Source organism: Alligator sinensis, unplaced genomic scaffold (genome assembly GCF_000455745.1).
Source record: "Alligator sinensis unplaced genomic scaffold, ASM45574v1 scaffold322_1, whole genome shotgun sequence".
Taxonomy (NCBI): Eukaryota; Metazoa; Chordata; order Crocodylia; family Alligatoridae; genus Alligator; species Alligator sinensis.
Window position 1 is genome coordinate 2,095,392 of NW_005842154.1, and position 15,507 is coordinate 2,110,898.

Sequence of the window (15,507 nt, forward strand, 5' to 3'; positions counted from 1 at the left end):
AACCAATTATATATAGTTTCCCCTCGCTTTTTATTTCAGCTGACCAATTACCTACAGTTCTCCCTCCGGGTTTTATTGCAGGGATTTATGGCAGGGGTATCCCCTTTCACCCTGACCAGTCTTAAGTTTCGTTTCTTGTTTGTGACATTTGGTATAAATTATATACAGCTCTCCACCAGGATTTTGTTTCAGGAGTTTTTTTGCAAGGATTTCTTTTAACCCTTAGTTGACTACTTGAAAGGTATCTCTTGCTAGTGGCATGGGCACTGATTAACTGGGTTGTGACACTAACCTGTCATTTGCAGGTTTCCCTTTCCAGAAGAACATATAGCCATCCCTCTCCTCCCTCAGATGGCCCTTGTTTGCACATCTGGTCTCTCTGAAGTAGCTATATCAATGTTATATTGCAAGAGTTCTTAGGTGACAATAGCTATTCTGTGTTCAGGTCTGTCACTGTTTGGCTCATCTAGTAGGATTTGTACATTGCAGGATGCAAGGGACATTTTTGTGTTTTGACCACAATTTGAGTGATCCCCTTGGAAGTGGCTATCCAGGCAGGTAAGATGAAGTGGGATGGTCTGTGTTTATCATAAGCAACTTTTCTAGCCCCCTCCCTATGTGAGGTGGGCAGAGGGGATCCTAAAAAGAACTGTTCAGTCATGATCACAACTGCTGAATCACCTTCCTGTCCCATTTCAAGGGTGAAGTGACCAACATTCAACTGATGCCTGCATGTGGATCCATGACTAGGGACTCGTGGTGATCACTTTGTTTGTCCCTGTCACCACTGGTCCATCACCACAGGACCTTTTAGAGATCTGAGTGTTGGTGACTGGTTGTTGTGGTAGATATTGAGTCTCTCTCCACGTACTGCCACCTTGATGGGGTGGAAAGGCTTGTGTGTACCGATGACCCTAAGAGCAACACCATCAGGAGTCCTGTATTCCTGGTACAGTCACCCATGGTGATTGTGGTAGAATATCACCTCTGTCTCTCCCCAAAAACTCTACTATGTGGCAATTTGGTTAATATGGTCCCTGCAGAGGGCAGACATCCCATCTCTTTAGGTAAGCCTGAGTTGTAACCTGAGTTGGATACAGTCCTGAGGGAGGGGAGAAACCTGCCTACATGAGTGGCCACACATACCTGGGTGGGGGGCTTATGCTCCCTATTGTTCTTAGCAATGCCAGTCTATCTGGCAACCAGTGATGCATTTCAAATTGGTTGGCTGGCAGCCAACAGGTGCTGGCCTCCATTGGACCAGGTAAATGAGGTTATAAGGTCTATATAAGTTAAGGACTGCCCAGGAGGAAGAGCAGTAGCCATGATGAAAACTCAGAGAGAGAAGAGCTGGACCATCTGAAACTTGCTCTCTCTCTTGAAACTCATGATCAATGAACTGCCTGCCCCCAGAGGGAATCTCTACCTGCCTCTGGATGATACTCATGAGTAAGCTACCTGAGATATATCTAGATATATAGCTTGCAGTAACTCAGATGCGTGATCAAAGGCTACCCAGCCATGCCACTTTGCCCTATGGGATTCCTCTGATATTGCTCTACCCTGTACCCTATTCCAAACCTACTCTTTGTAACCAATAAAGTTCTCCCGTGTACCTAGTGTGGGAGACTTATTGGGAGTGGGTCTAGATTATGCCTTGGGATCCCCTTGGTTCGGCTGGCTAAGGGAGACCAGTATTTATGCTTCAGACTGAGGGAAGCACCCCAAGTTCTTGAAGTGGGTTGAGTACCCTCAAGGGCTACTAGGCCTTTGTTTCTTAGGGGGCACAGAGCCAGGATCAGTCCAGACCCTGGGTGATGGCGGAGTTACCTCCAGGCAAGTGGGTGTGCTCCAGGAAGTGGGTCGGCCAGACGTGAGGCACCCCCAGGGAGGCACTTGGAGCCTGGAAGGTGGTCAGGCGCAGTGAGGTGGGTGGCTCAGTGCAGGAGCACCCCCTACTGACCCGCCACAGTGATAAGGTCAAAGGCGAGGTACTGGATAAAGAGCAGTCCAACATAACATAAAGTTTTCAATGGTGGAGTAGGTGGATGAAAAAAGCATACTTCTCAATGGCTGTGAAGGTGGATGAAGGCTTCAGTGGAAGCGTAACTCAGTTGATCTGGATATCTTTGCTACTGGACATAAGCTTCTCCTCTGCCAAGATCCAGGTGATTGCCAGTGTAAAACCAATCATGCACAGGCTTCTCCCCCTAGACCCAGCATCTACCATAATGAGATGTTTCTGGTTAAATGGCATTTCTGTATATTAGAATACAACAACAGATAAGTATTAAACAGGATTAACTCATGGCTGTTTCTATTGATGACAATTTATCACATCATGCACACAAGTACTTAAAATGAAAATGTCTTTTTTGAATACGTGAATTTCTGCAAATACAGAATTGAAAAATTATCATCAGAATAAATGTATTGCTCACTTCTAATCAGTTTTTAGTACTAGAAATGTGTTGTATTTGTTATATTCCAAGGTGTTAAATAAATTTCTATTATTTTAATTAGCCTGCCCCTGTGTCCCTAGGTCTTGTCTCATTGTTATGTGCACATATTTGTACTGTGAATATAAAACTGCAAGAGGAAGGAGGCCTCATGGCATTGGTAGATTCTTTTTCTCTCTATTGTATAGCAATATCAAAAAGATATTCTTTTATTTTCATTGTAACCTTATTTATATGAAAAGGACATGGCTGTAGAACTGCATCCTAGACGCTAATCAAATCAAATAAATTGGTGTTAAGATTGTAGTATTACTTATTGCTATAGTTCCAGGTGGAATTTACTGTGAAGAAAAGCAATTGGTTTAATATCTGACAAAATGCAGCACTTAATTTGCTTTCCTCACAAGCTTCCTATAAACACAAGCTGGAGTAGACCAATAAGAAGCTATGATCCTGGAAAAATGTTAGTTTAGATATGCCACTTTCTCCCTCCCCAGTGTTGAATATCCTGTAAAAAAACTGATGAGTGAAATCCTTGAATGAAAGTTTACAGGCAAAACCTTTAGATGAGATTGGGTAATGTACCAGGTGTGCATTCTGAGGATTTCTATCAGATCCTGATCTGTTCAGCCTTGCTGTAACCATCAATTTATTACTCCTGGATGTGTCTGTGTGAACAAGAGATAAGCATAGGAGACCTACCTTTTCCATTTTTTTTACAACAGAGAAAATATAGAAACAATTTATATCAGGTTAAAATTGCGTCTCATTTTTATGAAGCTATCTGAGAAGCAGCTGTTCTCTACAGACATCAAACCACCTTGATAAATGACTATCAAAATCAGAGACTGCCCCAAGACTGCATGGTTATTTTTAGCTGCTTCATTGCTATAGCAACATGCTATAACGAGGGAGTGTGTTGCTACAGCGATGTAGCTACAGTGTCACAGTTTGTGCCCTCCTACGCTATGTTGCAAAGTGCATTGCTACAGCAATGTAGTGTCTTGTGTAGATGTGCCCAGTATGTCTGTATCCTAGATACAAAGGATCCATGTCCTAATTAATTTCCACTCATGACTGGAACCAGGTGTTCTTATCACAAGTCCTGGTACCATCCCAAAATGTAGATGCAGATGGAGCACAGGGCTTCCTGGTCTTTTCCCACTAAACTTCCTGCAACCCTGCAATGGGTCCCTACTGCCACCAGCACCAGGGGGAGCTCAAGGCTTCAGCTGCCAGCAACCAGCAGCCATCTTCAAAAGGCAGTTCTGCTTGCTGATCTTTGGCCAGAAACTTCCCTAGCCAGGAGCAGCATGTCCAGTGCAGGGACAGCACGTGGAAGCTCTCTCCTTGCCCAACTCTGCCTCCCTGTGCTATGGCTGCTCCAGCCCCTGCCCCTAGCAGCAAAGACCAGTGCCCTGGGCTCCTTCTGGCAGCTGTGCCAGCTCTGCTGGCCTACTATGTGAACTGCTGCCTGGTCCACAGCTGTCTGGGCCCACCCAGCTCCCCCCCCATGCAGTGACTGCCTGCCTGGCTGCAGCACGCCATCCCAGGGTCACTGCCATGCAGCTCCCACCAGCAGGGATACTGAAGAGGTGTTTCTGGATGCCACTGTCAGGGCCACTGTTGCTCTCCTGGGCCTCCAGCCCTGCTGCATTGGGCCCTCTATGCCAGCCAGGACTGGTGGTGGCACATTGTCCAGGACACCCGGGATGACAAGCAGTGGCTGGAGGACTTCCACATGACCCAGGACACCTTCTGGGACCTTATGGAGCAGCTCTGGTCACACCTGGGGTAGCAGGACACAGGCATGCAGCCACCCCTTCCCGTAGACACCCACCTGGCCCTCGCCCTGCTCAAGCTGGCCATGCCAACCAACCTGCAGTATATTAGCCACCTGTTTGGTGTGGGCAATGCCACCACTAGGGAGGCCATCATGGAGGTGTGCAGCACCCTCCGGGACATGCTGGCAGACACCATGCTCCGTATGCATGACCTCGTGGTGGTAGTGGCAGGGCTCTGTGCCCTGGGTTCCCCCAGTGCATAAGGGCCCTGGACAGGACCCACATCCCCGTCACCTGCCCACACCACAGGGACCAGCCCTACTACAGCTGCAGGGGATTTCACTCCATGGTGCTCCAGGCCATCATGGGCCACCATAAGGCCTTCACGCAAGTGAGTGCTGGCTGGGCAGGCAGTGCCCATGATGCCCACATCTTCTGGAACTTCAGTCTGCTGGGCCTGGTGGAGAGAGGCTGCTTCACACTGGGGTTGCTGGACCTGCAGCTGGGTGCTATGCCCATCCCATCCCTCCTCCTTGAGGACCTCGCCTACCCACTTCTGCTGTGGCTGATATGGCCCTACACTGGCCACCTGGATCCCTGCCAGGCCCACTTCAATCACTTCTGGGGCTGGACCTGCGGTCTGTTTGCGTACACCTTCGGGGCACTCCCACCCCACTGCTCTCCACCCCAGATGGCCCACAAAGGACATCTGGATGTAGTTTAGTTTGCAGTGATGCATTGCAGTTGTCAGTTCACCCCCTGGCCGTGGGAGAGGTGGGCAGGCTCTGCAGAAGATAAGGATTGGGCCCCCTGCTGCTTCTGCTTTCAGTAGGTGTCTACTGAAGGCAAAGGTGGCAACAGGCCTGATCCTTTTTCTTTTTGTTTTGTTTTGGCAGAGCCCATTCACCTCTCTCACAGCAAGGGGGCAAGCTGTCAGCGGGCTGAGCGGCCCGAGCTGTGGGAGACCCTGGTCCTTCCCTCCATGGTGGCAGCATTTCCCTGGGCTGCCCAGGTGGGCTGCTAGTGGGCTGGGTGCTGCACCAGTTCAGAGGCAGCACCCGCCCGATCCAACTTTTCTCCAAACCCAAGCTAGCTGGAGCAGCACTTGGCCCACTGGCAGCCTGCCCGGGTGGCCCTGGGGGACTGCTACTGCCACAGAGGGAAGGACCAGGGCCCCCCACAACTTAGGGGCCACTTGGCCTGCCAGCAGCTCACACCCCAGCTGCGGGCAGGCTCCAACAATAACAAAAAAAGGATTGAGCCCGTCACTGTAACATGATAGAAACATGGAAATGGGTTTCAATTAAGAACCCACTGTTTCAATTTAGGGGGCATAGAATGCAATTTTGGGGATTAAACCCCTGTCACATGTACAAGCACCCTTTATATCTACATCTGGACAAGGACCCTGGGCAAAAATAGAACAGGTGCATTGTTTTGTGTCATTCTTTTCTCATTGCTTATGCTTTTGTTTTGATAGAGAAAAGGCAAGCACATTAGCATAGGGCTATGTTGATGGTATGGGGGCTGCTGCCACTGCCAGTGCACCAGCAGCATGGAGCCAGTGTGGACGTGGCTCAGCTGTCAGGAGTTTCTCTGCTTCTAGTGCCCTGAATGATGGAAGCCTTGCTGCCAGTTTACTGTCCACAATAAGATCAGCTAAGATCACCTCCTGTAGCCAATGTGGTTCTGCCTCTAGACCACTGGAATGTGGAAAGGGCTGAGTCTAGATTATTATAACATAGTTCAGTAGAAACCTGTCAAGAGCATATTGTGGCCAATGATAATATGAGTTTAACTGCTCACTTAGCAGAGTTAAGGGTAAATTCTTATATAATTAATGCCATTTATAACTGCTTTTTTCTGTGTAATATTACTGTGTAATTACCTTCAAATACTGCCACCCTCTATTTTTATAGAAAATAAAGAGTGAAAATCTGAATGAAATTATGATCTTGTGCTTGTTCTATTGGAATGGATTGGGTTTAAAGGATAAAATAGGAGAAAAACAATGTTTTTCCAGCTGGTTCAAGATCTGCTTTTTACACCTCTGGCATAGTTTTAAAACCACAAACCTGTATTGTTTAAAAACAAATCACTTAATTTGGTCTATTTGTTTAAAGAGGTTTCTTGTCTTGGCTAGGAGCCAGATTGAAACTCTCTGCTGGCATTAAAAATATCAGCAGTATTCGTCAATCCCAAATAATTTCTTGTTGTTTCTGAAAAATCAGGTAGCCAACAGATAATGTATAAAAATTAAGGTCTATAGAATTTGGTGGGAAGTATATGGTGCATTTTTTCTCCTCAAAGGGTTCTTTCTGTTAATTTGTTTTGTTTTTATAAATTCAGAAATTTTACTTTATCAAATGTTGGCAGCCAAAGCTTTTCTATGAAAGTTGTTTATGGCTGCTGCTAATGTTGTATTTCTTTCTGTTTTTGGTGTTCCAAAGCCAAATTACTGTGACTAATGTACTACTGTAAAATTTTGTAGCCATCTACAGTACTGCTGTCTGCACGTGATATATGGTATCTTTTTAGTGAATTCTTTTTTTATGTTACACAAAAATGGCATTTCTGCTATATCAGTTTAGCATATGGTAAAACATTTCAGTGATATATTGTGGTGTTCCAAAAATACGTTAACTACTGTATATGGAAAAATGGCTATACCTATACTGATATCCCAACACTTTATAGACAATTCCTAAGTGGGAAGTGTATACAGGTGGCTTTTAAGTCAAGAAGATGGATAAAAAGGAGAAAAAGTTCTTGTAGGTCTAAAATAGATCTATGTGCATGGAACAGAATACCTTGTATTTTGGGATAAATTAATGCCTTTTCTGTTTATTTTTGCTAACATATTCTTTCAACTGCTACATTAAACCTACTTATTGCCTAATCCTGGTTGATACACTAAAAGAATAATAGAAATCCCTTTTAAAGTAGATGTGGGACGGTGCATTGTAAAATGATAAGCATCCTTTCTCCTTTGCCTTTTTTTCTCTTCTATTTTTTATTGTAAAGCTCAGCCCAAAAGTAATATATCATGGTCAGACAGTGGATATTTTACTAACAGGATCTTTTTTATACCCATCATTGACACATTTAATTTATTAGGTTCAAAAATCCACAAGTAAATTTTTGCAGACTATAAAACATAGTTTTATCCAGTGAGCAACAAAGGTGGAAAAATTATGTTGTAATAAACATGGAAAGTGGTCTTCTATAGAGACTTTTTCATAAATTTATCTAGTCTGTTTGTATATGTAATTCAACTGTTTCTTGTTTTCAGACCGCAGAATGGATCTATGATCCTGTATAATAGGAAGAAGGTGAAATACAGGAAAGACGGATATTGCTGGAAAAAGAGGAAAGATGGAAAAACCACTAGAGAAGATCACATGAAACTGAAGGTTCAGGGAGTAGAGGTAGGAGAACAAAGGATTTGCTTTTGAGTGGAAGGAGAGACAAAGAGGAGTGCTTCCATGAATCATTTGTTCATGTATTTCTGTCAGTGTTTTGAAAACAGTCTTTATATTTGCTATTTTCTTACCCTAAAAACATCTCCGTATTACAGATTTTGGTAAAATTTGAAGGTAGCTCCACCTCCACATTGTATTGGTGATCTCAAGTTGTCATGAAGTTAAACGAGTGTATTGTTGAACATATCGAAGTGTTGGGAAATACCTTTCAGCGGGGTGCTTGCTGTTCTATCTACAGCAAACACCAACAAAAGCAAACAAACATCTCCAGCATGGGTTGCTAAGCATTTGCAAATCTTCTTCTTTTTGAGAAATGTGTAAGCCTCAGTATTTCACATGTACATATTAATCATATACATAGTATTTGGTGCTTGTCGGTCAGAATTTCAAGAGGGGCACTATAACTTGCACTACCTTGCATGTGCTTATTAAGCACCTGATGTTGGTCCCAGAGGAGGCAGAGGAGAATAGGGCTCTTCTGCTGGATGAGCCCCTAATTCGAGATGTGTTCTAAAAGTACGTTTCAGCACTGTGGTGGTTGCTACACTATTCAAAGGAGGTCTGATGCTAATGACTTCACCTGATGCTTATAAATTTCCTTCTGGAAGATGCATATTTTCTTTGTACTGTGTGACTGTTTGATTGTGCTTCCCCTTCCTGTATCTTGTGCCTGGGAAGGCAATTCCTGTGCATGAATATGCATGAGAGGTATAGAGAAGTGTGGAGAAGGTACATTTAGTTAAATATGACTTTTCCCTAATTCTGCCTATTAAAAGATTCCCCCATTTACCTCAACAGTGATGCTCTCACTGGGTGCAACTACATGTTATGGTACATTAAATTTAGTATCTGTAATGTCTTTTTACTTTGTGCTTTGGGCCATAGTGAGAGAAAAAAATGTGTAATTGATTTATGAAGGCAGCCTTCAAGGAAGACTCTGGGACAAGTGACCAGTGAATTGATAAGTGTGTGTTTGCGCATGCATGTGTATGTATCCTTCTAGGAATATTATTCCTGAAGGAGGTCTTTTGAGTTTCAGAAATATATTTAGGTAAACTTGATTGATTTTTTTTTTCTTGTTTATATGATGTATTGATTCTAAGAGGCCTGAACCTGCCTTCAGTGACTTGGGCATAACTCCTTCTTTAGTTGATAGTGGTGATTAACTGTGGATCAATTGAGTCCAGCATCTCCAAGCATATGCAACAACTGTAATTCTGCATTAACACCAGCCATGAGAGTAACAAAGATTCCTGTACCCCTCAAAAAACTGAGTTCCTCTTTATTCAAGAGAAGACTAGGTGGAGATGCAAGTTGTACAGCATCCTCTGATCAGGTTCTTTTGGACCGAAGCATGGAAGTCAGGTGCTTTCTGCTGAGAATACTTTGGCCACAGATATACAGATCTATAGACTGTCAGGTCAAACAGCTCAGCTTTTAGCTGTCAGGTAAGGTCCTCACAGAATCCCAACTAGGTGTGGCTTTATAGACTAGAAACCACTCTCAGGGCAGCATTTGGAAATAATCTAGAAATCAGTGCAGTCTGTGGAGCATAGATGTAATGTGTTTCTTGCACTGTATACCTCTAAATGAGCTTAGCAGCTTTCTATGCTAAGAGGGGGCAGGTGTAATTCCAATGAGAGTGTTCCAGTGAGTCTGTCCAGAGGTGTCAAAACCAAGAGAACTATGACAAAGAATGATTACAATCTTTTTTGCCATTAAGTAGGTGAAAAAAGGATGTTGACCAGTCAGCTATGTGGGCCCCTGGAATCATCAAATCATAATCCCACTCACCACACCTGGTGAAGTGCCGCTTCACAAAAGCTATTAAATGTGTGTGCTATTAAATATATGCAGGGGTTTAGGTTGTAGCTGTGCTGGTCTAAGGACATAGGCAGACGAGGTTCCTTGGGTGAATTTGATATCTTTTATTAGACCAACCCAAATACTTGGAGAATATTTATTAAGCAAGCTTTCGGGTTCAAAAACCCTTCGTCAGGCTAAGGAGGTTTCAGCAGTCCATTAAATATATGAGCATGGCAATCAGTGTAGTTGGGAATACTTGCATGCTTAAATTGGATGATTTGGGGTCCCTGACTAGCACCAACACTGTTTTATCCAGATTGAGCCTTAGCCAGCTTGCTCTCATCCAGACTCCAATCTAGGCCAGAATTTGAGAAAGCCAAAAGATTGTATCATCTGAGTCAGATAATACAGAGCAGCACAGCTGAGTATCTGCAGCCTGAGGATGACACTGCAACCCAAACTAGCTCACTGTCCCCTCCTACTTCAGTTTAGGCATGAGACCTATTCTAGTAATGACCACCTAATGGGGTATGTGGAAATAAAAACATAGGCGTGGAAGGGGCAATAGCCTGTTACTGCAGGCAACCTCATCACTTGAACTCTGTCATCAGTTTGTCAATCAGCATCTTCAGGCTGGTCAGATTTCTTGCCTCTGATACTCTTATTGAAAGGCTGTTCCTGAGCCTTGCTTCCCTGATACCTAAAAATCTTCTAATTTCTAGACTGAATTTATCATATACATTTGTTTTTATACAAATGCTTCCCTTTTTCTTTTCTCATTCTCTTGGGCTTACCCTGCTGATATGATAGGGATCTACTGAAATTGCAATTTTGTGATTTTCAGAGAAGCTGCGATTTCAGGCAATCTTGGTGAAAAAGTGCGGGCCTCGGAAAAAAGCACAAAGTCACTGGGGGTGGGGAGGCAGGAGCGGGACTGTAAGAACAGAAAAGGGGTTGGGAGCCCTTGCATCCTGAAGCATGGGAGGAGGGAAAGCAGGGGAAGGAACAGGGAGAGGGAGCAAATTGGAGGCTGAGCCCCTGATGTAGAATGGAGTCCAAGATTGGAGGTGGCAGCTCCACCCCGCCTCTTGCCTCCATTCTATTCCCTATCATTTCTGCATAACCCGACTGCTCTTCCATAGCCCTATTTTGGTAGTCTAAGCAGGAAAAGCTCTTCTCACTTGATCTTGCAAGGTAGTCTCTTCATTCTCCTGATGATCCTTGTAACCCTTCACTGCACTTATTTCAGTTTCAGTTCTCTTGAATTTTGGTGTCTAGTACTGCACACTAATTCCAGATGATGTCCTGTTCATAGATATCCTTCAATGTTTGATATTGCTTTGCAGAATGAATTGTGGGGCATATAAGACCACTTGAATTCAGTGAACTGATTACTACGGGTGTGCGAAGTGGGCCCTATTCTATTCAGATTCGGATTCGATGCTGGAAGATGCCATGGTTTATGTGTGTCCAGACCAAAAATCAAACACAAGACAAACCAGTTATCAGGAAAATTAACAGTAAAGGCTAATAGGTAAGGCACTGGAGCAATTTTGAATTGAACTGAAGAACACCTTTCAGTGACAATAAGACTTAGATCCCACACAAGAAGTCAATACCGATGTAACATATGATCTTTTTTTACCTGACAATATCACGATGTAGCAACCACTGCAGATGTCTTTTAGACAAGGAAATCTAAAGCTTACAGAGCTGTGCAAAGGAAAAAGAAGAACCAAAGCAAACACCACCTCCCCAGCAACACCGAAGAAAAAGGAAGCCGCTAAAAAAATCTTTCTGAAATAGATTCCAGCCAGCAGGAGCAGCTGCTGAAGCAGCCAAAGCAGGGAATTTTGCTTTGGGGAGAGAGGGAGTTAAATGGGAGCCCAGCCATGGACACCTCTCTTCCTCTCCTCTGCACTTGTGCACCGCCTGTATCTGGAATTGTCCACTTTTTCCCACTAGTGTGCACAAGTGGTTCCCATCACTCCCTGTGCCATGTATCCTGAGAGGACTCTGCAGAGAGAAGCCAGCTGGAGAGTCCAGCTGGTGGGTGGGCAGGGATGACTGACCATTCTGAGAGCTTTTTCAGACCCTTTCTGAGTAGTTGTTTGCTCCAGCTCTCCCCTGACCCATTCCTCACATTTACTGCACCTCAGTTTACTCCTCACCTGCTCCTCTTAGTTCTTTCTCTCCTTTCCTACCCTGCTCACCTATTTTCTTTCTGTGCTCCCCTCCCTTTCCTTTTCTTTCCATGTAGCTGATTCTTTCCTAATGAAAGACAGCCAAAGTGTGAATGTCTTGTGGAGCTCACATTCTCCTTGCTGTCATTACAGTGTTCAATTCTGCTGATTGACACCCTTTCCAATACTTCTTGTCTGGTGCTCACCCTAGATTGAGTGGTCTAGTTTACAGGTATGCCATTAAATGACCTCAGCTTTGTGAGTCTTTGAGGCTGCCATTCCTGCTCCTTCTAGTACTTTCAGGAATGAGTAATCAAAGGTGTAGTCCTGTGGTTCTCAACTTTAGATTCAAGACATCCCTTGAAAAATGCCAGCTCTCAGAGCTTTTAGCTTTCACTCATTTTTTGACTATGGAAAAATAATAGAGTAATTCTTCTATTACAAAGAACTAAAAGAAGACCACATCAGGTCAGAAATGGTTTTGATACTTAGGGTTCCTGTTTGAAATCTCTGAGTTTATCATATGAATCATTTGCAGGTGTTTGCACACTTAACAGTGCTAATGATGTGTGGCACCCTTAAAAGGATCTTGAGGCACTCCAGAGTGACACAACACCCTGACAGAGTATTACTGGTGGAGTCAAACCAAGCTGGGAAAGTGAAGACCATTGCTACTCATTTGAATCCCATGCTTCTCCTCCACTTCCTCTTAGAGCAGACTGAGCTACACTCTTCCTGTGGTTGGAAAAGCTGGCCCTGCCCATTGGTTTGTAGACTCATTTGCAAATCCTTTGCAGGGAGTGCTTAAATCGATGTGGTTTGTATCTTGTAATGGCTCTAGGAAACTCCTTGCTTCTGGGACAATCCCAGACCCATATTGCCTGGCCCAGCCACTGTAAACATCCTGGATCACTGCCCAGCTAACCTGTGGTACAATGATGGCTTCTCACTGTCCACTAGGTCATTATCGATCTGAATTCTGAACCATGTAGAGACTCTGTCTTCATTTTCTTGACCTCTAAGTGTTATTGAGAGAGAATTAAATATTTTTGAAGTTCTTGATTAACTACTAGATTAACACACGACACCTTTTGATATTTCAGGAATGAAGTTGCAGTTTTATGTTTCAGATCTCATTATAATTGGAAGTGATGTTCTTTATTTGGACATTTAGGCAACATATAAAAAAGATGCTTCTAAAGTTGGAATGATATTGTAGTTACCACATTAGGGATTAACAGGGCATGAAATAACTGTCTGCCTTGTGGCACTGCCAGATCATTTCAGCTCTGCTTGCAGCCAGAAGATAAATAGGTATCATACTTATAGCTGATAGAAAAATACTTACAAAGAAGCCAGCCAAGAACATTTATAACATCCAAATCTAGTTTTGAAAAGTGGCAAAAAAGAGAAGCAAGTTGGTTACTTAAATTACTGACCAGCCATATTATAAAAAGGAATTTAGGCTCTATATATTTTATTATGACTTACTTCTTGAGTGCCATCAACATGCTTGGTACTCTGCAAATTTCAGCTTTATGAAGGGGAAAGAATACTGAAGAATTTATAATAAACTTGTTAATCTCTTCTCTTGTATGTCAGGCTGATGCTGAATGATAATTTAATGAGATCCTTCCAAAAACCATTTTCTAGGTTAACTTAATTGCTTGCTATATATTGCTTTCTTGGTTAACGTGACACAGGCCTTCAGAAGATCCTGGGTAAACCAGCAATGAAAATTTCTTTTGGTCTTTCCCTAAATGTGTCACTTTCTAGAGTCTATTCAGCATCTCATATCCATAGTTCTTCTTTAACTTCTAATTAGTTAGGCTCCCTGGTGATATGTTCCTAATCAATTCATATAATTAAAATATTAACTAATAAATAACAGTAAGCACTGTGTTGAAATAACAGTAACACAATTCCAGACTGACAATGCTCTGGATGTACAGATGATTTGTTCAGTTAATGTATTTGCCTCCTTGTGCATGAATATCTGTCTATAAGTGGCACATATACCTAAATGCATAGTAGATTCTTGATAAAATGAATATGGTCATACATTCATAGTAATTCAGGAAGGAGCCTCCCAATAAATGGTAATTCTTCTGTCCTGAATATGTGAATAAGACCAAGGACAGAAAGGAAAAATGGGGAAAAGGAGAGGCAGAAAAGGATGCTGTAAATAGAGAGATTGCTACAGCATTCAAGAGAACAGTTTCTTCAGTTTCTGAATCATTGTGGAAATCCTGGGAAGATACTCTTCTGTTACATGGCCTTCCTGTATAGTTCTATGAATTCTAGAAATATGCAGCTGCAATTATTGGACCCATAAGCCTCAAATTTACAAATATATCAATAGTGGAGGGAGATGACTTGTTCAAGATTTGGAAAGGGGTCATGCTTAGGGGAAACAGGATGAAATTAAGATAGGAAAAAATTGGACTGAATGGCCCTGATTCAAGAAAATGTGTGTGGTCATGTCGGACTTGTTCAGCAACATAATTAAATATGTGAGTATCCCCATCCTTATTAAGCAATGCCCTTAAAAATTTGCTTAAATACTGTTGGCTTCTAAGAAACTGGCAGATAAGTGTTTTATTTGGGGTTTTGCTAAATAGAGATTATTGTAATGAGGCCAGGCCAGAATCCAGTCCCAATCAAAAGGTCAGGGCAAGTCATTCCCAGACAAGTGCCACCTGCAGCAAGGCCAGAGCAGTGCCCTGGTCCCACCTGGGCTTAGTGAAGCAATCAGGGCAGCCAGTCCCCAAAGCCACAGGCAGCAGGCTCTGCCCACTCTAGGCCTTAAGAGCCAGGCCCAGCTGCAGTCTCCTTGTCCACGCAAAGGAGAAAGTTCTTGCTTCTGACCTTCTTTGCACTTCCTTGCTGGTCTTCTGGTTTTGACTTCTGGCTCTGACTCCAGCTTTCTACACTGGTAAGACCATTGGCATTCCTTGATTCCAGTTCCCTGCTCGTGATTTGGGTGTGACCTTCATTTCTGGCTTTGACTTTTGATCCTAGTTAATCCTCAGCTTACCCAGTCTCTAGGTTTGGTTCCGGACTCCAGCTTGTCCTGACTTTGGCTTTGACTTCCAAATACAGTTATGACACTGCACCCTCCAGGCCCTGGCTCCCTGTGGAGCCAACCTGGACTACACCCACAGTTTGGGTAACTAACCTAGGTGAGAGCACCCATGCCCTGGTGCTTGACAGTGACTCATGGTAGAGATCAATGAGCTGTGGTAGAGATTGTCCATAAATTGAGGGATTGCCAACTGAGGCCATGTGTAGATGAAATGGGGGCATGTGTGCACAACACATTAAAGCAGGTTAAATGCTTTTGACCACTTTAATGGTGTTGGTGTTTGCATGTGTTGGTGGCGTATTGTGCAGTAATTCCAGCCACTGTAGCAAATTCAGTGGCAAAATGCACCTTAAATGACTTGGGGCGCAGCAAACTAAAACTTCTCCAAGGAGTTTTAGTTTGTTGCCTTACAGCCGTGGACCAAAGCACTGGGTTCCGTGCAGCTCAGGGGCTCTGCAGGAAGCCCATGCAGGCAGCCTGGCAGCAGCCTGGGAAGGCAGGCTCTGCCTAAGGGGAAAAAAAAAGTGGCAGGCCTGATCTTTTTCCCCCCCGCCCCCCATAGCCTGTCTGCCTACATGAGCTGGATGAGGGCCCTGTGCTTTCTTCTGTAGCTGTGGTACCTCCTGGGACCACCCAAGCTGGGTACCTGTGGGCAGGCACCGCCTCGGGGGGGGGGGGGGGGGGGGCCCCGAGGGGGGGGCACAGGAA

At 43.8% G+C, this 15,507-nt stretch overlaps 1 long non-coding RNA gene across 1 annotated transcript in view; it reads left to right on the forward strand.

Annotated features, from left to right (window-relative positions):
• The window catches only part of LOC102372818, a 237,494-nt gene extending 229,829 nt beyond the window's left edge, over positions 1–7,665 (forward strand). Inside the window, exon 3 of the long non-coding RNA XR_324079.2 lies at positions 7,536–7,665. This is a non-coding gene — a long non-coding RNA (uncharacterized LOC102372818). The remainder of the gene's footprint in view (positions 1–7,535) is intronic.
• The last annotated feature ends 7,842 nt before the right edge of the window (positions 7,666–15,507 follow it).